The following is a 23,896-nucleotide window of genomic DNA, read 5'->3' as shown; positions in this document are numbered from 1 at the left end:
ATTTTCATACTTAGAAATGTGCTGGAAAATTGCATTATGTTCACGTTTTAATCTTACAAAGGACAAATGGTTAAAAGTTCTGTTTTTCAGCATGCAGTTAGTTTTTCCTACATAGAATGAGCTGCAGTCCTGAGAGACAGCCAGGTAAACAACATTCTTTCTTCTACAATCTGCATACAAATCAAAACAATATTGTTTTCCTGATACAGGGTGTACATAGGATTCTGCCTCTACAATGTATTCACATGCTTTGCAATTTCTGCACCTTCATGTACCTGCACATTGTAAAAAATTGTTCCTACTTTTTTATATTCCCTTCATGACATAATAAATCCTTTAGATTTTTATTTCTCCTAAAGCCAAAAACTGTTTTTTCTCCCACTACCTTGGCTATTTTTTCATCTGTCAGCAAAATATTCCAATTCTGTTTTATTAAATCACAACCCCCCTATGTTATTACTATATGTTAACATTAGCCTCACATTATCCATCTGTGAGGCCCTAGACTGAACAGGTGTTCTATCCTGTTGTCTATGGGAGAACCAAGGTCTAGACCTTGGTTCTGTATTGCTTACTCTTAGTAATAGCATCTTTAACTCTATTTTTATTGCATTCCCTTTGACAGAGGTTACTCTCTAACTTGTCTATTTCTTGTTCAAAATGTGTAAAGTGGTTGTAGATTACAACTATTAGTTATATATGGAGGACAACATCCATGGAAGGACAAGTTAAATTTCTGTGTGTGTTTTGTGGATGACATTTTTTTTTGTTATGGGGGGGGGGTCATGGATTTACAAAAATTTGTTGAATATTTGGAATCTATGACCACTTTCCTTAGATTCACTATGCAGTATTCCAGTAGAACTTTGGACTTTTTGGATGTAAAATTGCTGAGGGATGACAATGGAGTTTTGGACATGACCTTATTCAGAAAACTGTTGGAAGAATAGCATGCTATTTTATGACAGCATGCATCCAAGGTATATTTTCAATGGTATAATAAGAGGGCAGGTTGACATAATTTCATGTATATGTACACAGGATACACATTTTGAACAAAAAACTGAATAGCTATATAAAAACTGCAGTTTTATTTGATTTTGTATCTGAAGAAGGGCTTGGTCCCGAAAGCACTCATTCCTGTGATTTTAATTGTGTTTTAAATAAAAGTTTTGAAGCTGTTCAGCATGGTGGCCAGTACCTGCGTTTTTTTGCTTTCCTTAAGTATGTATTTGCCTTAACATAGTGGCCTTTATAGATGATGCCATCATCATTACATGATGTGGGTAACATATCCTGTTATGAGACTGTTGTACAAAGTGTAGATGTACTATTTCCTATTGCATTTCCAATGTGCAGGTATACTTTAAGAATAAGCTTGTCAAACTAGATGCAAAAAGCTGTCAGGAATGCATGCAGCACAAAAGAGGCATATGCAGCTGTTCCCAAGTATTTTGTATACATTACAAACTTACCGTCACATACAGACAAACACATTTTTTTTGTGATCAGCATGAATGCAACTGTGTATGTACAAGTGCTCTTATTTGTGAAGAATTGCTGTCCACATTAATATATGTATAAGACTATCTAAATGTCTGTTGTCATTATAAAAGTGTATATGTTATGTTACAATGCAGTTGTGTTATTTATTTCTGTAGTGTATTTAGATATTTGAGAATTGGTACTGACATACCAAGTTTCAAGTGCATGGATGCAGGTAACACATGACTGAGTGCAAATATATGTTCAGTCATTAAAAAGTGTCTTTCCTTTGGTTGTGTTTTAAATGGAGATAAATGGGATGAAGACTAATTGGACAGTAAACATAAGTACTACATGCTACTAAACACTTTCCATAGTGCACTGCCAAGCAGTTGGTTTACGTGATCGATTGCAAAGTGCACTTGTGAGATCCATATCTAAAGACTCCTACTTGAACTTGAGAAGTACTTAACAATACTGACTATGGTAGACACAGTTAACAGATACTATGGTGTTCATATTGGAAATAATGTGTCATAAATTTTATAAGCTTAAAAAAGTATTTATACTCCTTTCCCCATTTGCACATAGTTAAGCAACAAGCAAATATGGATCTTTGCTTCATTGAGAAACTTATGAGAGTTCCATTGGTTTGTTTCCTCCACACAAACACACTAAGTGGAGAGGCGCAGCAGTCAGCACTTTGGACAGTACTGAGTGAAAGGAACATACCTGCTGCCTAGCTGACTCTATGGCAGCAGGTGTAATAGCAGTGAACTCTTATTTTGAGCACAGATGACACAGTGTTCAAATCCAGCTCTATTTTTTTTACAAATGTATTCATGATGTAGTTAAATAATTTCACATGATAATTATTGGAAATGTAAGAGGGAATGACTACAGTGAAGTGCTGTGTAAGAAAATCAGTGCTAAAGTGATTTATGTCAACAGTTCACATATGGAGTTACATATTTATACAGTCATCAGTCTAAATAAATATCATATGAAATTTTTAATATGAATGCCTTTATTCAACTTTAGCTTTGTTTCCTTAATGCAGTGTGCGTAGATAACTGTACCATGCCATAGGACATGAAGAGCCATTCATCGCCGCTCGGCATTGTTGCATGCTGCCAAATGATGTGCAAATGCAGAAGACAAAAAGTGAAGGACATCATTTGGATTTATTCTTTATGTGTGTGGTATGTGATTCTATTTTTGACCAGATAAAAGGTGTGAAAATGGGATAGATAGGAAAGTGGTGAAATGTGGGGCAAGCAGGAAGAATAACAAAGGGGAATCAATATAGGAATGTACAGGAGGGAATTAGAAAAGAACCATAGCTATCCACTTCTTCAACAATGTAATATGAACATGGATAGACTATTGGATGAATTTGGACTGTCACTTCAACAAACATGGGTGACAACAATGCAGTAATGGATAGCCAAATTGGACCAAATCAAGTGTGTTGAGAAGACACATGTGCGAAGTGGAGAGCTATGTATGGGACAATGTATTTTTTTTTGGGGGGGGGGCAGGTGCACATTTTTGTGTTTTTACTTCTATACTAGAGAAATCTTGAGTAAGGGACATAGGTGTATCAAGGTCAGGTAAGTAAGGTAGGCGAGGAAGCAACTGCAGACAAACATTACAAACAAGACAAGAGACAGGGGTGGTGAGGGACACAACAGGTTGGAGGACACCATGATTGGGAATAAGGAGGGGACATCTGATGCCCATGCCCATCAAACATGGGGAGAGTGAGAATCTAGTCCTCACCCTGAAAACTGTTATCACTGTCCCCCTCCTTGCTTGCTGTTGGACTGCTTGACATATTCCTTTGCACAGCATCCTGATAAGCATCTTCTCCATCTGACTGAGGTGTGCACCAGTGGTACTTTCCATGACCTCACGCACCATGCCTTGCATCTGCACAAAATCACCACCACTGGCAATATTCCCAGAAGGTACCATAGCGCCAGCTACCTAGGTAATCGTACCTAATGTGGTGGGCCCAGGTAATGCAGGGGCTACTGAGGCAGTACTGTCAGGCTGGGTCCCAAATGTGCTGGGCATTGGTGTGGCAGCCACTGGAGGGGTGGGGCAGGTTGAGCTACATTGGTTGGTCTACCTCCTTGTGCTGTAAATCATTTTATAAGATGTCAGAAACCGATTACATCAGAACATTGTGAACACACACATAAAAATAAAAGAGAGATAAGGGGTTGGGTAAGAGACAAAAAGAAGATAATTAGTACCATCATATGTGACATACAATAAATTAATATGATATAAATAATAATTTTACTTTTATATTAAGTATACTTTTTAACTACAAACTATGACTGATGATTGTTACAAGTAATCCTTACAATATGCATATATTGCACATATCTTGAGCAAATAATATAGAGTAAGTTAATAGCATGGCATGTATGCCAATTTTGTTGAAATTTTTATGTAATGTTTTAAAATTATTTTACTATATATTTGTTATTTGTGGGATTTGAACCCACAACATCTAAATAAACTGTTACAATTGGTTCTTACAGTTGGCTTGAGCTACAGACTGAAGCATGCATGCGTGATTTTACAGTGAGGGTATGCATGCTTAATTTGTTAATAATGTATACTAGAGCAATACTTTAGATAACATAATACTTTTTGTGCTGCATACATATCCCTTGATTCTCTAAGTCTTCCCAGGTGCTTAGCATGCACATCCCTGTTTGCTGTTATCTCCTGGGTGGCTGTAAAAGAAAAAGGGGAGAAAAAAAGAAGAGCATTATGCATACCAGTCTTGGCTATATCCAGCTTTCTATCTAATTTAAAGTATCTTTTTCTGTATACTTACACAGCTGTGGGATGTCAGCAGTCCTAAACTCATCTAGCCACTGGATGAGTTGTTCCTGCTTGTGTCTTTTCAGATCATTATGGTGGTGCCTGCATTGCTCTCCAGTGTGTGGAATGCCAGTCACACTGGAAACAGCTTTGGCCAGACTATTCCAAGCCTTTTATTTGTATTGACACCTGGTATAGTCTCACTGCAGTAGCCTACAGCTGTAGCACTTTACATGGAGCTCAGTGAATATTCTGGACTCCTGTACACCCCATCTTTGAGCCCTAAATTAGGCACCTTTCCTTCTAGCTCATGCTGCCATGTCCATACAGGTCAAAGAGCAACAGGGTGTTTTCCAACCAAATTGAGATATCACATTTTATACCTACTGAGCAAACCCAAACAGCCATGCCAACAGTGTTAAGCAGACAGCAACAGTGCCAAACACAGAAGAAGGCAGTTTATGAACTAGGAAGAGTAATGTGACAGTTGCGATTAGTTTGTGTGTTGGTTGCTGCTATACCTGTTACTTGCTTTAACTTTGCAGACATGTATTGGCTGTATAAATTTTATGACTGACACATTTTTCGTGTCTTTACACACTGATAAAAGTAATCTGTACAATGCGGGATTCAAACCTATGAAAAATAGACAAAGCATATTCTTCAACATAGGTGCTCTTTCATCCTTGTCACAAAAGAAGTGTTTCTCAGATATGCCCATTAATTACATATACACATCACAGGGTGAGGGCTTAACCATGTATGTGTGTGACCTAACACAGTCCTGGTTTATAAATGCATGTGTATATGACTATCGTTAAAGTATAAATTCCATCCAAGACCAGAAAAGACCATTTTAATTACATAAACATAATTGTCAGTAAACCCTTAGTCACACATACTGTATAATTCATATGAGCTCCAGTGTTATAAATAGTTATTTATAATTATATTTTTAATATGCTTTAAGTTTTATAACTGCATGGACAATCATAAATAAAATTGGAAGTCTGCTAGATTAGAACCCATACAGTCTATATGGCATTTTGTATCACTGTCATTAAAATTGTATGATAAAATTACATGACAGTAAAATGCAAACAGTTTTCAGCAAAGCCAGGAGAGTTTGGCTGTCAGTGAAAAAAAAATAGAAATGTGTGCTGTTCACTTCAATTTAAAAGCTTGCTACAGTTACTTCTACATTTTGTAAGTGTATCCTGAGTGACACACCCACTGCAGGTAAACTGGTAGTTTAAACTGCTGGTGTGTCTTCCTTCTCCCTACCACTAATCATTCACAGTTGCAATCCATTAGTAACTAACACTAAGGTAGTGCCTACACTTTGTTTACAACTGCTACACAAAGTCAGAAGTCTGGCATTCAGCAATTCTAACGAGTTCACACCTCATTTGCATATTCACCATGCGCAGCGGCCTGAATCTACACTATCAAAAGGTAACTGCGTAGCTAGGGAACTTGAATGTGAGAAGAGTTGTGTATGTGGAGAACACAGAAGAAGAATGTTATTACTTTGGATTTACCTGCATAGAAGCCTTCTGATCTTGCTATGGTATGAATGTATTTTTCAAGTACATGCTAGATTTGTTCACATGTTACAAGGAAAATATTTTATATACATATATATATATATATATATATATATATATATATATATATATGTGTGTGTGTGTGTTAGGACATGGAACTTTTATCCGTATGCACTTCTTTTAGGTTCACTGTTGGCATAGGCATTTTGTCAGGCATTTTACTTTCTCAGATAGGCAGCCTTATTAACTTTCATCACAAGTGTTATTGTTACAACTGGTTATCTTACACTCCTATGTTATTTCAGTGAAATGTAAATGTCCTATATTGTCATGACAAAGGTGTGTTAGGCTTCTAAAATGACTCATAGACATCCACAGAGAGAGGTGACTGGCAATCGTATAAAGCTGACTTTTCTGTTGTAAATGTGTACACATTTTGTGGGAAGTTTTTTGAAAGCATTTATAACAATTGACTAATTTGTTATTCCTTGTTTGGTACAAAATGTTATTTTCCAGTTGTTTTGGGGGTCAGAGAAACAAGTATAATTTGTATGTTGCCACAATAAGAGTTGTTTTCAAGAGGTTTGCTCTTGAAATTGTGTAGTCATTCAGTTCTTTATATGATAAATAATACATTACTCCATTGTTATTCCTTGTTTTAGATCAAACAAATTGTTTTTTGTGTGATTGTGATACAGTACAACTACATAACCTTAAATTCTAATAACTGAACTGTGTGTCTCCAGTGGTTAATGTTGAAAATATATACATGTATATAAGCAAACATTTAATTTTATGTGATATTTATTTGTTGTACCCATCTCTGTTTAATATCACATAGGATTATGGTACACAAGTGTATTGATCCATGTAAACCCCCTTTCAGTGACTTGGAAAGTGAGGTCATAGTGCAAGCATTCAGGCGTCACTGTGCCTTTCTGATTGAGACAGGACATGGGGATATGGCTGACAGACTGCAGATCTTGAACCAGATAGTCAATGATATAAATGTCATATGGGTCACAGCAGGACTTATGATCAGGTGTGTCATAGCGCCACTGATATAATTTCATCAGCCCGGAGGAAAGCAGCTGCGTTGCCCATGAAGAGTTGGTAATGGGGGGGGGGTTCTACAGAGTCACCACTGACACCAAATGAAGAGTTGCTGCCCACTGTCTGGGATCCAGAGACCTCAGTGGAAAGTACACAACAACTTGATTGATGTTGGTGCTGATGTATGTGGGAGGACAACTATGTGCCTGGAGGAGCCCAGGTAAGCTTACATATGCCAGTTTATAAAATATTTTTGTATAGTAAAATATTATGTAATAGTTCATGTTGTTTTAGTTTTGTGGGGTGAACTTACTGATAAACTGATACAGTTAATGCATTTTTGTCCATTACACATAGGCTTTGTGTGGATGTGTCAGCCAAGTTTCATTTAAAAGTATTCTCAATGGACATATAGGCATACAAATCTGTCTCCCTGTGTTATTGAAATTGTGATGATTGTGTGTGTCTTTACCTTTGCTTAACTTCTTCCAGGACCATCCACCATACCAAGTGTGAAGTCATCTGCACATGGTAAGGCAAACATTTTTATTTGATTATTGATGACCATTTGTCAGAAATATGCATTTATCCGTATGTGTGAGGTGGGTTTCATGAGTGTGTGTGTACTGCTATACCATCTGTGATAGTGGCACCAGTGTTAGTTTGTTATCATATATTAAATTGTAGTGTAGGTCTTAATTTATTTCCTTTATTTGTTGCTTATTACCACAGGTGATCCTGACAGTGGAAATGTAGGACTCTTACCACCTGATGTCAGAGTAATGGCAGATCGGCAGATTCTGATGATGGTGATGGTGACAGTCAAGTGGTGCAGTCAGCCATCCTCTGTATTTCCATCAGACACAGCAAGTAGGCCTTGTCTTATGCATACCTATTCCAGTGAGCCCTCAGACATCGAACAGATGAAGAGTGAGACACTTGATCAGGGTAGTGTGATTACTGCAGCTTCAGTGCCGGTTGATTCTGGCCAAAGCCACAGTGTGGGCAAGGTGCCACATGGGAGGGTTTTTAGGGGTGCTCAAGGAGGCTTGCTGTCCACTCTCCCCCTGATCCCAGTGTGTCTTTATGTGCCACCTGATGTATGTTTTAGGCCATTGTTGCTGATTCAATGGATTGGATGAATGACACAATGGAAAGGGCAGTGTCTGTGATGTAACATCTGCTGGAAGGGGGACGGCATCTGAGTGGTTCAGGTCAGCAACATCATTTGATGTTAGCCAACATGTGTGCACCAGATCACACTCCCTTAGTGGCACTACTTCAACTGTTCCATCAGTGATTGAGGTGTCCACACCCAGATGTGGTAGGCCATGAGGATGTAGTCCTGGGGTGTACTCATGAGGAGAGCTTATCCAGTAGACACCAGTCATATTCAGGGAGCAGCAGTACATCTGACCATGGGAATGGACATGCCAGAGCAACTTCTGGCATAGCCAATTTTCGCAGTCTGGGACAACAATGATGAAATGTCACCTTTACCATGCATGGCTCACACCTGTCCGATATACCAAGATGGAGAGCTAGTACAGATCTGGGCTGTGTTCTTGCAGTCACTCACACATAAGTTTCACCTAGAGTGCCCATACAGACACACACACACACACACACACACACACACACACACACACACATGCACTGTATTTTTCATTGCTAGATAGTGTTTCATTAGTGTAATTGCATTTTTACTGAATTACTTAACTGTAAACTACCTTTCATACTAAGAGTTGTATTTTCTGTTTGTGAGTGCTCTATCTGTGCTTTTCTGTGCATTTTATTTTTTGTGAGGTTTCTGTGTTCTAGTCAGGTAGCATAGTCTGGATGGAGGCCTGCTGTTATCCAGGCCTGCTTGTTTTGTTTGTTGAGTTTCCTGTGTTTCTGGCAGCCATCTTCTGCTGATAGTGTCTTGTCTTCTCTGTTAGTGAGAGTAACAGGAGTGACTGGTTGAAAGAGCAGGGGCTAGCAGGACTGGGGTAGTAATTCAAGCTTCTAGATTTTTCCATCTTTTCTGGTATTTAAACCCTGTGTCTGCAGGAGGCTGTGCTTGTTTTTACCAGGCTGCGGAGTGGTGATTCATCACTGGGACAAAGCAGAAATTCCCTAAGACTCCAAGAGCAGAATAAGTTATTTCTTACATTTATTTCATTAAATTGCACTTCTTAATGCTTATAATTTTGCTATACAGCAGCTAATTTAGTATATGTTGCACTGTTATAAAGCTTTTTTATTGTTTCACTGCATTTGTGTACAGTTTTGTACTGTTTTAACTGTATTTTTCATTGCTAGATAGTGTTTCATTACTGTAATTGCATTTTTACTGAATTACTTAACTGTAAACTACTTTTTCATACTGAGAGTTGTATTTTCTGTTTGTGAGTAGCTAGTAGCTGTAGTATAGTTCTCTACCCTTCCTCCCTGTTGGTGTCTTGTTGTTATACTTGGTGGTTTTGCAGTATCATTAGCTCATTCTACCTCATACAGAGAAAACATTTGAAAAGGCCAACCCACTTAGTTTCTTAACCTTGAATTATATTCTGTTCCTCCTTTCTCCCTTTCCACTTTATATAAAAAACACTTTGCTAGAATCCACCATTGCTAGAATCTCCTTGTGCTTCTCAAATAATCTGGAAATATAGAGCTGATAAGTATATTTTGGCACTTTTAACTGTCCAGAGTTCTGCACCGCCTTAATATTTGCTTGACTGAATTATTTATATATTTGCTGGCATTGTTTTCTGATATTCTAAGTGCCTCCATTTTGACTTTTTCCTAATTTACTGCTTTCTACACATATTTTTAGTCATTTTTTAAATTTAATTGCATTTATTTAAACTGTATTTGTTTTAATATTGCTACACATTCAAGTGTGCTAACTTGCACTACATTTGAATTGTTTTACTGCTGTTTGAGCAGCTTTTCTGTAAAAAAAAGTTCTAAGCTTGTTTACCAACTTTCCTGTAACTAGTCTAGTCCATATATAGCTTTGCTGTATCCAGGATGGTTTGTAAGCTTCTGAGCACCCCAAACCTTTCTGTGTTGGAGGGAAGCCTTTTAGCTTATCACTGGGAATGATAAGCACTAGGTAGCCTATCTACCACATGAGGAGTGGTTTCTGGCTCAGAAATTGTAGATTAGTGGCCGTTTGGGCAGTTTTTCGACCCCCTTCAATTTTCTGGTTTAAAAGCCTGCATTTGCGCTTGTTTCCCACCTTTCCTGTAACTAGTCTAGTCCTGATACAGATCTGCTATATCCAGGGCTGTTTGTAGCTTCTGAGCCCCCTAAGCCTTTCTGTGTTGGAGGAAAGCCTTCTAGCTTATCAGTGGGAGTGGTAAGCACTAGGTAGCCTATCTACCACAAGAGGAGTGGTTTCTGGACCAGAAATTGTAGTTTATTGAACATTTGGGCAGTTTTTCTATCCCTTTCAACTTTCTGGTTTAAAAGCCCACATTTACATGGGTTTGCACTTATTTAAGCACTGCTCAGTGGCGCCGAGCTAAGGTAAACTATTACTGGTGCCAGAAAGTCTGCTCTTCAGTTTTTCACTTAGAGCTTGCTAGTTCTTTCTCTCTTACACTTCAAATAGCCTAATCACTTTGCACTTCAACAGGTTTTGTAGCAATTATTATAGCACACCTAAGAGCCATTAGCACTAGTCATTCTTCATGGAAATAGCTCCAGTACTTAGTAGTTATGGCATGATTAAAGAGCAGTTCCCTGTGCTTTCTCCTATTAACCTGGTGCACTTGGGCATTCTGAGGCAGTGTAGCAACTGTCTCATGTACACAGACAACCCTCTACTCTTACCTCCCAATGCTCAGACTTGTGAGACATGCACTTATATCACCAAATTGAAAGCTATGCACTCTCCAGCCAAGACCGGACTAGCTGGCCAAGAGGAGAAGCTCAACACCTGCACCACACCACATGGAACACATAGTCCTCCAAAACACCCATTATTACAGCTCTCACATAAAAACACAAACCACACACCCACCTTCCCAGAGGCAGTCAATAGAAATTTACCCAAACAGCAGAGACCTCCAATACAGAAATGCACTCAACCACCACAACACAGCACAAACCAGAGGACACATAACTCACTTCCACAGTGTGCCCCTAAAACTAAGCCCCTAAGGCTAAACACCTTGCCCATTAATCATAGGTGACTCAGTAGTGAAGCACACAGATGTCCCACTCACTAAGTTGAATAAAGAGAAGGTAACAGTCAGCTGTCTATCAGGTGTCAGAATCCGACACATGACACACGCACTCAGGTCACTCCACAACAAGTACATGTATGACTCTGTCATTGTCCATGTAGGTGTGAATGACCTGAGATGCACCTTCCTGGACTATATGAAAAGAGACATGGTGGAGTTCTCAGATTATCTGGCTCAGGCAGGTATGACACTAGCCCTGAACAGTATCCTACCATCACCCAGAATGATACCATGGTACAAACAAAAAATGATTGACTTCAACAAATGGCTAAGTTTCTGGTGTCATTCTAAGAGGATCCAGTATCTGTCTGCTTGGGATGACATGACTGACAGACCTCGATGCTTTGCCAGAGATGGCCTGCATCTGTCACCCCTGGGTTTCTGGGTACTAGCTAAGGCTCTTGCCACCCCTATAATGCCTTTTTAGGCAGTGTTCCAAAGACCAAATTACCACCATAACAGCTATAAATAAATCAAAAATACACAAAAGGATCCAAGAACGATCAAAGAACTCCAAAATAACTCTGTCTTTAATCCATAAAAAATAAAGGTAGGAGAATTAGCGCTTTCGTAGCAAAGCTACTTCATCAGATTCATATCACAAAGTAAAAATTCAACTCATTAACTACACTACTTAAATGTCACGTGACTAATAAGCATGCATTCCTAAACACGTAAATCATAAAAAATGTCCATGATAAAAACTTCCATAATCAAAAATAGTCATGTACAATGTAAACACAGGCATATGTGTAAAGAACCATCTGTGGTTATATATAAAAATACATGTAAACACATATATACAATAAAAAAAACTAAAAAAATAAACTATCTCCTGTTCAACGGTCTAGCTTTGAGTTTAGGTCTTAAAGGTACACTGTCATTCAGGCCATGCCCATGATCTCCACATAATCTAACTATCCAATTTTGATATTAGAAATCTCACTGAGCAGTTGGAAGCCAAATGGATAGTTAGATTACGTGGAGGTCATGAGCATGGCCTGAATGACAGTGTACCTTTAAGACCTAAACTCAAAGCTAGACCGTTGAACAGGAGATAGTTTGTTTTTTTTAGTTTTTTATTGTATATATGTGTTTACATGTATTTTTTATATATAACCATAGATGTTTTTTTACACATATGCCTGTGTTTACATTGTGCATGACTATTTTTGATTATGGAGGTTTCTATCATGGAAGTTTTTTATGATTTATGTCTTTAAGAATGCATGCCTATTAGTCATGTGACATTTAACTAGTGTAGTTAATTAGCTGAATTTTTAGTTTGTGATATGCATCTGATCAAGTAGCTTTGCTATGAAAGCGCTTATGCTCCTACCTTTATTTTTTACGGATTAAAGACGGATTTATTTTGGAGTTCTTTGGTCGTCCTTGGATCCTTTTGTGTATTTTTGTGTTATACAACTTTTTTAGTGGACCCAAGTTCTGGTTCAGGTTGGTGGTTGATGTTTTACTGCTTAGCTATAACTAAATGCAATCTGAGGATCATGCTGCTCAATGCTAGAAGTCTAAATCTCAAGATGCACTCACTCAAAGCACTCCTCAAAATGGACAACATCGACATTTGTGCTGTAATGGAGACCTGGTTTAAAGTGGCAGAAAGCACCCCTGTTCTACTAGGCTATAACTCATTCCACACCTTTCGGCCCTGAAACATGGATCTTAGTTCCAAAGGTGGAGGTGTCTCCATATTCATAAAGGATATGCACATCTCCACACTAGTAGCCCACCATAATACATCTGAGATACTTCAGGTAAAATTAACATTAGGTAAGATTGTGATCCAGGTCATAGCCTGCTGTAGGTCTCCAGCCATGTCCCTAGACTCTCACTCCATGTTCCTAAGCACCCTGAAATCTATCAAGGTCCAACCCAACACTCTCATATTAGGAGACTTCAACTACCCCTCCATCAATGGGGAAAACTATTCAAGCACCAATGTATTGGCCCAACGCTTCCTGGAATTCATCAGTTTCAATACCCTGGACCAGCTCATACTTACCCCCACTAGAGGAAGCAACATCCTTGACCTGGCTATTACTAACATGGGCAACCGTTGCTCTACACCAATAGTCATTTCCTCCCTGGTTAGATCCGAACACAAACTAATAACCATGGAAATCCACATCTCACCCACACCCCCTGCAAAGGTATCCACCATGAAAAACTTCTCCAAAGCTGACTTTGGACTCCTAAAAACAGAGGTGGCTAACTTCACAGCACCCATGCCAATGGAAAATATATTTGCATGACTGCCAAATCATACACTAATGCACTGTACAAACACGTACATAAATGCATGGAAATAGCCATTCCCAAACAGAACCAAGACACTCTCCTCCAAAAAAAGGAAGCCAGTCTTGTAGTACCCTGCCATTAATAAACTCTACAACAGAAGGAAGAAACTGTTTCAGAAAAAAGTGAAGTCCCAAGACTGGAAAAATTCCCTTATTAACCTCAACAAAAAGTTGAGATTCCTCATCAAAACCCCCAAAGCCAGCTATGAAGGCAGAATTGCAGCAGACACTAAAAACAACCACAAAGCCTTCTTTAGTTATATCAAGATTCTCCATGGCAATACTCAGATTTGTTCTGAGTTACTGCACAATGGTACCTCCTATACTGAGCCAATAGATATTGCCAACATACTGGCCGACAGATTCAATGCCAACTTTACTCCTCTCTCCCCCCTAAAGGACCAATATCAATACCGGAAGAATGTCAGACACCCTGCATTACTGCAACACAGGTTAAAGCTGCATTGTCTAAGGTCAATAATACAGCTTCCATGGGACCCAACAATATCCCTGGCTGTGTTTTACATGAATTACAAAGTGAACTGGTACCACATCTGTGTGTTCTGTTCACTCACAGCCTCACCTCAGGCTTTGTCCCTAATGAATGGCGTACTGCCACAGTCATCCCTCTCCTTAAAGAAGGAGCAACTAGAGAGGCTGAAAATTATCGCCCCATTAGCCTGATGAGGCTGATATGTAAGGCTATGGAGTGCATCATCATGGACCTAATTAACAAGTATATAGGGATCTCCAAACTCTAGACCCCACCCAATTTGGTTTTGTGAAAGGTAGATCATGCCTGCTCAACCTGGTTGACTTCTTTGAGTCAGTCACCAGAGTAGTGGATGAAGGTAAGGCAGTTCATACACCCTACCTTTATCTGGCCAAGGCCTTTGATACCATTCGTCACTCAGGAATTATTGATAAACTCACCAAACTAGGCATCAACCCAACCCCTATATCATTAGGTGGGTTGCAAATTGGCTCACAGATAGAACACACAGTGTGAAAGTAGCAGACTCCAAGTCAGACTGTAAACCAGTCCCAAGTGGAGTCCCACAGTGATTGGTCCTGGGTCCTCTCCTGTTTGGCATCTACTTCTCAGAAGTCCAGGCCAACATGGAGAGACACTGGCTGACCAAATTCATAGACAACTGCAAGCTGGGAGCTATTATTAACTCTCCAAGTGATGCAGACATCCTACAGAAAGACCTCACTGAGACCAATTACTGGTGTCAAAACCATGGCCTTAAGCTTAATGCCAAAAAATGTGTTGTCATCCCCTTTAGGAAAAACTCAGTTCCCACTAATTACCACATCGATGGAAGCCCATTGAACACTGAAGGTGTTATATGAGATCTGAGGACACAGGTTGACAGCAACCTCTCCTTCGACCACCACATCACCGCTGTGGTCAGAAAGTCCTTCTATGTGGCACATCTCATTACCAAGGGTTTTGCATCCAGGAAGAAATAGGTCATCATTTCTCTTTACTCTTCCATCTTTAGACCATTATTAAGATCTATTATTATAGAGTATAATGCCACATTTGGCATGTACCTCACTAGACACCTGCAACAGCTGGAGAGGCCACAAAAGTACCTCATGAAGAGGATCCCGGGCCTTAAACACATGTCCTACATGGACAGGACTCAAAAAACTCCAGCTATTCTCTGTCTCATATCATCTACTAAGAGGTGATCTCTGCTTGACTTACAAAGCCATGTCTGACCCAGCTCTGTTAGAAATTCTACATCTAAAGAAATCCCAGTTCCTCTGCACCACACGCTCCAGAGACCTCAACCTCATTACCACAATCAACAAAACATCCTGGAGGGACAGGTTCATAACCCATAGACTGCTCACCATGCTCTGGAATAGACTTCCCATACATGTCAAGCAGAGCACCTCACTAGCCATCTTCAAGAGAAATCTTGATGAGTGGATGGGAAATAGAAAGTTCACCCCGGGGATCACTCCAGTGGCTCTACCTGATAGAGGCACTGGGAACTAATGACGGGCGGCACAGTGCCAGGGCACTTTTATGGGCTAGGCTTGTAAAGGCCCCAGGGCCATTAGCCTAGTAGACACCTATAAACCTATGACTGTATCAGACATAACAGTTACATGGGTCAGTCATGAGGCTTACAGCACATTCTGTCTTAGTGGCCATTTGATACTTTATCAAACATTTTGACTGTCTGTCTTTCTTACTCACACACACTCACTACCTTTTGTGTTAGCCTAGGCCTACCCTGTGGAAATAATGATAACTGTGCCATCTCCTTGATTTTCTTCTTTTGGATTCAGGGATACATAAATCTTTTAGTAAAACACCACAAAGAAGGGCTACAGAAAATTAATCCAAGGTTTTATTTATCTCTAGTGCCTCAGCCAAATCATCTTCACTGGAGTACAAAAAGACATTCCTACTAACACATTAAATAGTTTTAACAATAAAACAATCAACATCAATTATTCAATTACATACGTCCAATCACATTGCCTATTTAACCCCTTAGGGGCTAGAGTATTATATTTTAAAATGTACGCTGTTTCCTTATATAACAATTTGTTTTTTAAACTAATTCCCTCCCCCAGATATGAAATTATTTGCTCTAAAACACAACCTTTTAACAGGGAAGCGTCACTATTATGTAAATCCCTAAAATGGAGAGCCAGAGGGCTTTCAAGACGTACATTTTAATGTCCCTAGTGCTTATGAAAAAGATCTCATTGAGCATAAAAAAACGCAAGATCCAGAGAAACTTAAAGAGATTATAAAAACTATTGAGCTTTTCTATGGAAATTTAAATCTCATGACAAACAATGGCGGAGCCGTGAGAACGGAAGTGATAAAAAGCACACTTCTGTTACTTTTGCTTCTTCTGATGGAATGGATGCAGCAACGGACTGGGACATTGAGGAGGATGAATATCCTCCTTTACCGATGGCACAAGACTCGAAAGGGCATATGAATAGGTTTCAGAGGGATTCAGGAAGAGACCAGCAATCAAATGTTAATCGAAAAAAGATGAGAAATGGTACAGGACAATATTCAGAGACAGTGAATGGACAAGATAGACATTATACAAAAAAAAGATAGATGGCAATGATTTTTTTTTGCAATGATATGTTGGTAAATATTTTGGGAACAGTATTGACAGATACTGTATGTTCAGTTTTGAATTTAAAATGAAATTATGCTCCCACTCTTTTACCTAGAGTCTATGTAATATGTTGTAAAATCTTCCGCTTAGTACGTAAGTTACATTTAAGGTGTTTTTTGATGGGAACAACAAGCTGTGTGAAATTGATAGAAGTGATTGTAGTTCGGATAGCTTTTTTTCTTGTGTATCTGAATGTGAATCTGAGAATTTTGGTTGTATTAATGCATAGTGTAGTTTGAACACGGTATATATTGCAACTAAAAGTACATATATACCCCCATTTTATAATAGCACAATTCAGAATTTCTCTGCAGCCTTGAATTTTGCAGTTGAACATTTGTTTAGTAAATTTAATAGAAATTTAGTTAAATAGAATATTACTAAAAAGAATGGCAAGCCTTAAGTTTAATTATACCATGACCCCCCATTAATATTCCAAAACGTGCACGCTGATTGGCCAGCGTGCACGTTGTAAATCGACTTATACTAAAGGAAAAAGGTCCGGTCGCCCAGATTTTTTCCATTAGTATAAGTCTCTTTTAAAACACTGTCTCGCTATGTTAAAAAAGTTTAACATAGCGACACAGGTTTAAAAAAGGCAACGGAAATCTCCGTTGCTTTTTTTAAAGCTGTCTCGCTATGTTAAACTCCTTTAACACAGCGACACAGTGTGTAAAAAGCAACAGAGATCTTGCTTTCTATATTAAATGGGTTTAACATAGCGAGACAGCTTTAAAATAAGCAACGGAGATGTCCGTTGCTTATTTTAAAGCTGTCTCGCTATGTTAAACCCATTTAACATAGCGAGACAGGTTTAAAAAAAAAAAAAGCAACGGAGAAAGCAAGATCTCCATTGCTTTTTACTGTTTCGCTATGTTAAATGGGTTTAACATAGCGAGACAGCTTTAAAATAAGCAATGGACATCTCCGTTGCTTATTTTAAGGCTGGCTCACTATGTTAAACCTATTTAACATAGCGAAACAGTAAAAAGCAACAGAGATCTTGCTTTCTCCATTGCTTTTGGCCACAGCTCTGATGTACTGCGTAGGCATGTTCAGTACATCAGAACTGCCGCGGATACCAGACAGCTGCGGAAGGGCAGCAAAGAGGCATTATACAATGCCATTATTTAAGAAAAGTAATTATTTCTTTTCTTAAATAATGTCATAGTATAATAGCAATAACCCACTTCTGGGTGTGGGTAATGCGGGATTTACCCACGGTTGTCTTTGTTTGGTCCCTCGGGCTTTGCCCTCGGGGCCAAACCACACCAACCGTAGGTAAATCCTGCATTATCCACACCCAGGCGTGGGTTATTGCTATAGTATAGATAAATCGTTGGTAGTTAAACTGCAGACAAAGGCAGTACGAGTGTAATAATGAATTGTAATCAATATCTTAAAATGTGTTATGATCATCTTAACAACAAAAGTATTTATGTTAAAAGTGATATTGTGTTTTATAATAATGCAACTGATGAATACTAAAGGTTATTAGAAAAAGGATATCGGTTAGGTTATTTCACAAAACAGGATACTGAAAGGAAGTTTAACCCCAAGAACTGTAATTTAGCCACATTCGATTGCCTTCCAAAACTATATAAAGTTTTGGATATACTTAAAGGACGTTCTATTATATCAGCCCATACATATTTTCTGCATAATTTGGGAATTTTTTTACATAGTTATCTTTTTCTGATAGTTAAGGAATTTCCTTCTTACATACAAGACGCACAGGATTTTTTACAAAAAAAATTGAAGGTCTCTATTGGGAAGTCGCTAACTTTGGACATGGTGAGTTTGTATATGAATATTCAGCATGAGCATGGAGTAGAGGCTTTATAATATTTCTGGTGGATACTCCTAAATCAAATTTTATTATTGAATTGGTTTTATTTTCTTGAAAAATAATTATTTTAGTTTTAATAATGACTTTTTTTATCAAAAACAAGGTACAGCCATGGGGGCTCCTTTTGCCCCCATGTATGCTAATGTAGTTATGGCTAAGCTTGAACTGGATGACATTTATAAACATGATTTTTGGGGGAAATATATAGTTAAATACTTTTGTTTTATTGATGAGTTGGTGTTTTTTTGTAAGGGGGTAAGTATTTGGTTGAAAAATCCATCAATGATTTGCAGGTAAATAAGTATAATTTAAAATTTGATTGATTGCAGATGGATATATGTGTTAATTTTTTAGGTATTTCTTTAAAGGGATGTAGTCAGTTGAAGAAAATAATAACCTCAGTTTACAGAAAATTGGGTGGGGGTAATATATATTTCCATGGTTCTAGCTGACACCCAGGTCATTTGATTATGGCACTTCCTTATGGTGAATTTCTCAGATTGAGTAGATTATGCACATTAGATGAGGATTTTTAGAAGTTGTTAGTAAAACTTATAGTATGTTTATCAAAAGGGGTTATAATAGTAATGGTGTTAGAAAGGCTTTACAAAAGGTAATTTTTGAAAGAAAACATATTCAAGAGTTGTGGGATGAAGAAAATAAAGAGTTAAATTCTAAGAAATAATGAAGTGGGGATTAATGATAGGTATAGTAATTTTCTGAATAGTCATAGAGAAGGTGATAGCATGAGAAGGAAAGTGTATGTCTTTACTACATGTAATGCGTTAGGTGAAGAAATAATAAAATTGGTAAAATATTATTGGTCCATGTTATTGCAGGATAGTCAGCTATATAATCTGATTGAAAGATTACCTAGTATATTTTATAAAAAAGGCAGGAGTATAGGGGCTTTTGTTGTAAGTAGTAAATTTGTCTTGCCAATCTCTAATGTTAGATCTTCTGGTGTCAATAATAATTATGGCACATATAAGTGTGGTAAATGTTCCATTTGTCCTTTATTGGTGAATATTTTTTCTAATATTAATAATATGGATTTTAAGCCTGTACAAAAATTTGATTGCAACACCCAAGGAATAATTTATGCTCTACAATGTCCCTGTAAGTTATTTTATATTGGAGAAAGCCAGTGGGCTTTCAAAGTTAGATTTCAGGAAAATGTTAAGGTCATTACAAATGTATGTCTTGAAAGCCCTCTGGCTCTCCATTTTAGGAGTTTATATAACAGTGATGCTTCTCTGTTAAAAGGTTGTGTTTTATAGCAAATCATTTCATATATGGAGGTGGGAATTAATTTAAAAGACAAATTGTTATATAAGGAAACAGTGTATATTTTAAATATAATACTCTAGCCCCTAAGGGGTTAAATAGGGAATGTGATTGGAAGTATGTAATTGAATAATAAGAAGTCATGTTTTTACCATAACGTTCCATGTTAGTTGTCTTCTTCTCACCTTCTTTCTTGCCGGATGGGTTCGGAGCCGAACCTCGGCTCCGACTCGGCCGAATACTAAAGCTCGAGGGCTATTTTTACCGGCTTGAGGCCATCCTTTGTCCCATAATGCTAGGCGAAATATACCCAGATCTCGTTTGATAGCTAACACTATGGACAGACATGTCCCACCACTAGAAAAAGATAAAACTAAGAGCTATGTAGAACTATAAACCCTACAGCCTATTTGTCACCACGGCTACCAAAGGGGAAGAAGAGCTCTAGCTGAAGGGATAATCCTGGTGACAAGGAAAATCTCACCCAATACTCTAGGTCTTTTCCAGGCTAGGGGGATGGAGGGTGGGACGCAAGAAAGAAGGCGAGAAGAAGACAACTAACATGGAACGTTATGGTAAGAACATAACTTCTTAATGTTAAGTTGTCTATCTCACCTTCATTCTTGCTGGATGGGACAGCATCCCTAGCACCTTAGTCCTGGGTGGCTCAATGGAACAGACTCTTGAGTACAGTGGAACCAAAATTAGCCCTATTTCTGGAGGCAATATCCAGTTTGTAATGAGAGATGAAGGTATGAGGAGAGGCCCATGTGGCCGCTGCACAAATAGAATCCATAGGTAATCTCGCTTGAAAAGCAACTGAGGAAGCTAATGCTCTAGTTGAGTGAGTTCTAGGCTTGGTAGGGAGTTCCTTATGCCTCAATTGATAGGTTAAAGAGATAAGAGAGGTCAACCATCTTGACAAGGTCACTTTAGAAACTGGAAGGCCCTGCTTCCCTTCGGCGTAAGATAAGAAGAGTTGCCCTGATTTTCTCATTGGCTTGGTTCTATCCAGATAGAAACGTAGTTGCCTATGGACATCCAAACAATGTAATCTTCTCTCAGCTCTATCAGTGTAATTTGGAAAGAAAACTGGGAGATCAATGGTCTGATTTAGATTGTTTTCTGAGAATACCTTAGGTAAGAAGGATGGATTTGTCCTAAGAGCCACTCTATCTTTGTGAAAAACAAGATAAGGGGGTGCACAGAAAGTGCTTGTAGTTCCGAAACCCTTCTGGCTGAGGTAATAGCTACCAGGAAAAGTGTTTTCCACGAGAGCAGTTTTAACGAGCAGGAGGCAGCAGGCTCAAAAGGAGGTAGAATTAAAGATGACAGTACCAAATTTAGATCCCATGGTGAAGGAGGCTCTTTGACTGGGGGCCTAAGTAATAGGGTACCCTTCAGAAAGGCTTTGCAGAGCTTGTGGGACATGATACTAGACTCTGACAAGCCAACATGGAAATTTGCAATAGCCGCCAGCTGGACTTTGATAGTGGCTGAAGAGGAACCTTTTTGAAAGAGTTCCGCTAGAAAATCTAGAACTGTTTGGACAGGGGCATTAAAGGGATCAACTTGGTCCTTTTCTGCCCAAATAGAGAAACGTTTCCATTTACTATTGTACGTCTTTCTGGTGTTAGACTTGTGAGAGGCAAGGATAATCTGACGTACTGACGGAGAGATTAAGGGAAGTCTGGCTAGGGTTGGAAGTGGAGCAACCAAGCTGTGAGGTTGAGAGATGACCAGGATTGGTGCAGCATGCCTGATTGATGGGTCAGAAGGTCTGGCACAGGGTTCAGATGCCAGGACTGCTCCAGTAGATGACGTTGTAGGAATGGAAATCAGACTTGTCAAGGCCAGTAAGGGGCAATGAGGATCATCCTGGATCTCAAGGCAGTTGCTTTCTGGACTAACAGAGTGATTAAGGGAAAGGGTGGGGAATCATAAAGGAGACCCCTGGGCCAATCGTGGACTAGAGCATCCCTGGGAGAGAGGCCCGGAAGAGGGTGAAGAAGTCTTGACACTTGCTGTTTTGAGGGGTTGCGAAAAGGTCGCAGCAAGGCTGACCCCACTTTCTGAAGATTTGGTCCACTACTAGTTGGTTGACAGACCACACGTAGGGCATGAGAATGTCCCTGCTCAGCCTGTCTGCTATGACATTGGACTTCCCAGGAATGTGTTTTGCTACCAGAAACCGCTGAGAAGAGATCGCCCACTGCCAGAGTTTGAGCGCTTCCCGACAAAGAGGGTAGGACCTGGTTCCGCCCTGTTTGTTGATGTACCATACTACAGACATATTGTCTGTCTGTATTGCAATCATCCCAGTGGGAAGAAAGTTCTGGAGAGCCTGCAATGCCAACAGCACCACTCTCATCTCCAGGACATTGATGTGCAAGTGGCACTCGAAGGGTTGCCATGTGCCCTGGACTGTCCTGCCCTGAAAATGCCCCCCCCACCCAATCAGGGAGGCGTCCGTTGTCACGGTGGCAACCAGAGGGGGGAGAACAACTGGTCTGCCTTGAAGCACCTGGGGTGAGTCCATCAAGATAGACAAGATAGGTGTCGTTTGCAAGACTGAGTGATGAGAATCTTGTGTGACATGGGAAGCTGCTGAAAGGACCATTGGGAAAAAAGCATCCACTGTAGTATCCACATATGAAAATGAGCTAGGAGGAGCAAGGTGATTGTTGCAGCCATCAGACCAAGCGTTTTCAGTACAAACCTGGCTTGGACTCTGTCCTCTTGTAGCAGGACTTGAACATGACTACAAAAGTCGTATACTCTTTGAGTAGGAAGTTTTGCTGACAACTCTACCGTGTTTAACATGGCGCCTATGAAGGTAATATGCTGACAAGGTGACAAGGCAGATTTTTCGAAATCTATAGAGATGCCTAGCGCTTTGCAGGTTTGTACAGCATAATCCCTGGCTTGAAGTAGCTGATGCCTGGTGGTGGCAGTAAGGAGCCAGTCGTCCAAATATGGAAACACCTGGAATCCTCGACGTCTCAAGTGAACCGCAACCACTGCCATGCATTTGGTAAACACCCTGGGGGCTGTGGTGAGGCCAAAGGGCAGGGCTCTGAATTGGTAGTGACTGGCTCCCAGCCGGAAGCGGAGAAACCTCCTGTAGCGCCTGTTCATTTTGATATGGTAGTATGCATCCTGAAGGTCTATAGAGCACATCCAATTGTCCTGACCCAGAAAGGGAAGAATGGACTGTAGCGTAACCATACGGAATTTTGTTCTTTGAACCGATTTCTTCAGTCTGCTGAGATCCAAAATAGGTCTCCAGTCCCCTGTCTTTTTTGGTACCAAAAATAATTTGGAGTAGATTCCGGATCCTTGTTGGTCTGCCGGGACTGGTTGGATGGCTCTTTTTAAAAGCAGCTTTGAAATTTCTAGTGCTGCTTGGCCTCTCAGACTGGGTGGAACGTCTGGAAGAGACCCTTTTGATTGATGTGGGGTGTGGATAAATGGGATTTTGTAGCCCTCAGACATGATCAACCATACCCATCTGTCCTGCGTAACAGAGAATCAGGCTTCTGGGTACAGCGAAAGTCTTCCCCCAACTGCCTCCGAAGGTGGACAGTTGGGCAGCTCCTCAGGGGTGCTGAAAGGGTTTGTCAGAGAATGATTCTCTGCTACCCTGAATCTGCAGACACCCCCCCTGCCCCTAGGGGGGCGTCTGTTATTGTTCCCTCCTCTGCCTTTAGATGGAAGCTCACCACGTGCATCTGGCAGAACTCCCTGAGGTTTGTGGAACCACATTTTCCCGCCCTTTTGACCCTTAGGATACGGTCTAGAAGGGGCGGAAAAACAGACTCCCATGGCAGAGAGAGTCTTGCCTTCTTGTTCGCACCTGGTTAAGGTATCCTTCACTTGAGGTCCAAAAAGAGCAGAACCATCAAAGGGGGTGTTAGTGAATGACACCTTGAAGGGGTCAGCAAAATTGCAGAGCCGCATCCAGGCATGTCTCAACACCCGTACCTGTGGCTCTACTCACTCCATCGGCTGCATAAGAGATGAGCCACATGGAAGAATTGATGATAGAGTTCAGGGTCCCTAGCTGGGAGTTGATCTTATCCTGAGACCCCCACAGCTGTTGGGT

This window comes from Protopterus annectens, chromosome 2.part2 (assembly GCF_019279795.1).
Source record: "Protopterus annectens isolate FY-2018-M chromosome 2.part2, PAN1.0, whole genome shotgun sequence".
Taxonomy (NCBI): domain Eukaryota; kingdom Metazoa; phylum Chordata; order Ceratodontiformes; family Protopteridae; genus Protopterus; species Protopterus annectens.
This window is presented reverse-complemented; position numbering follows the sequence as displayed.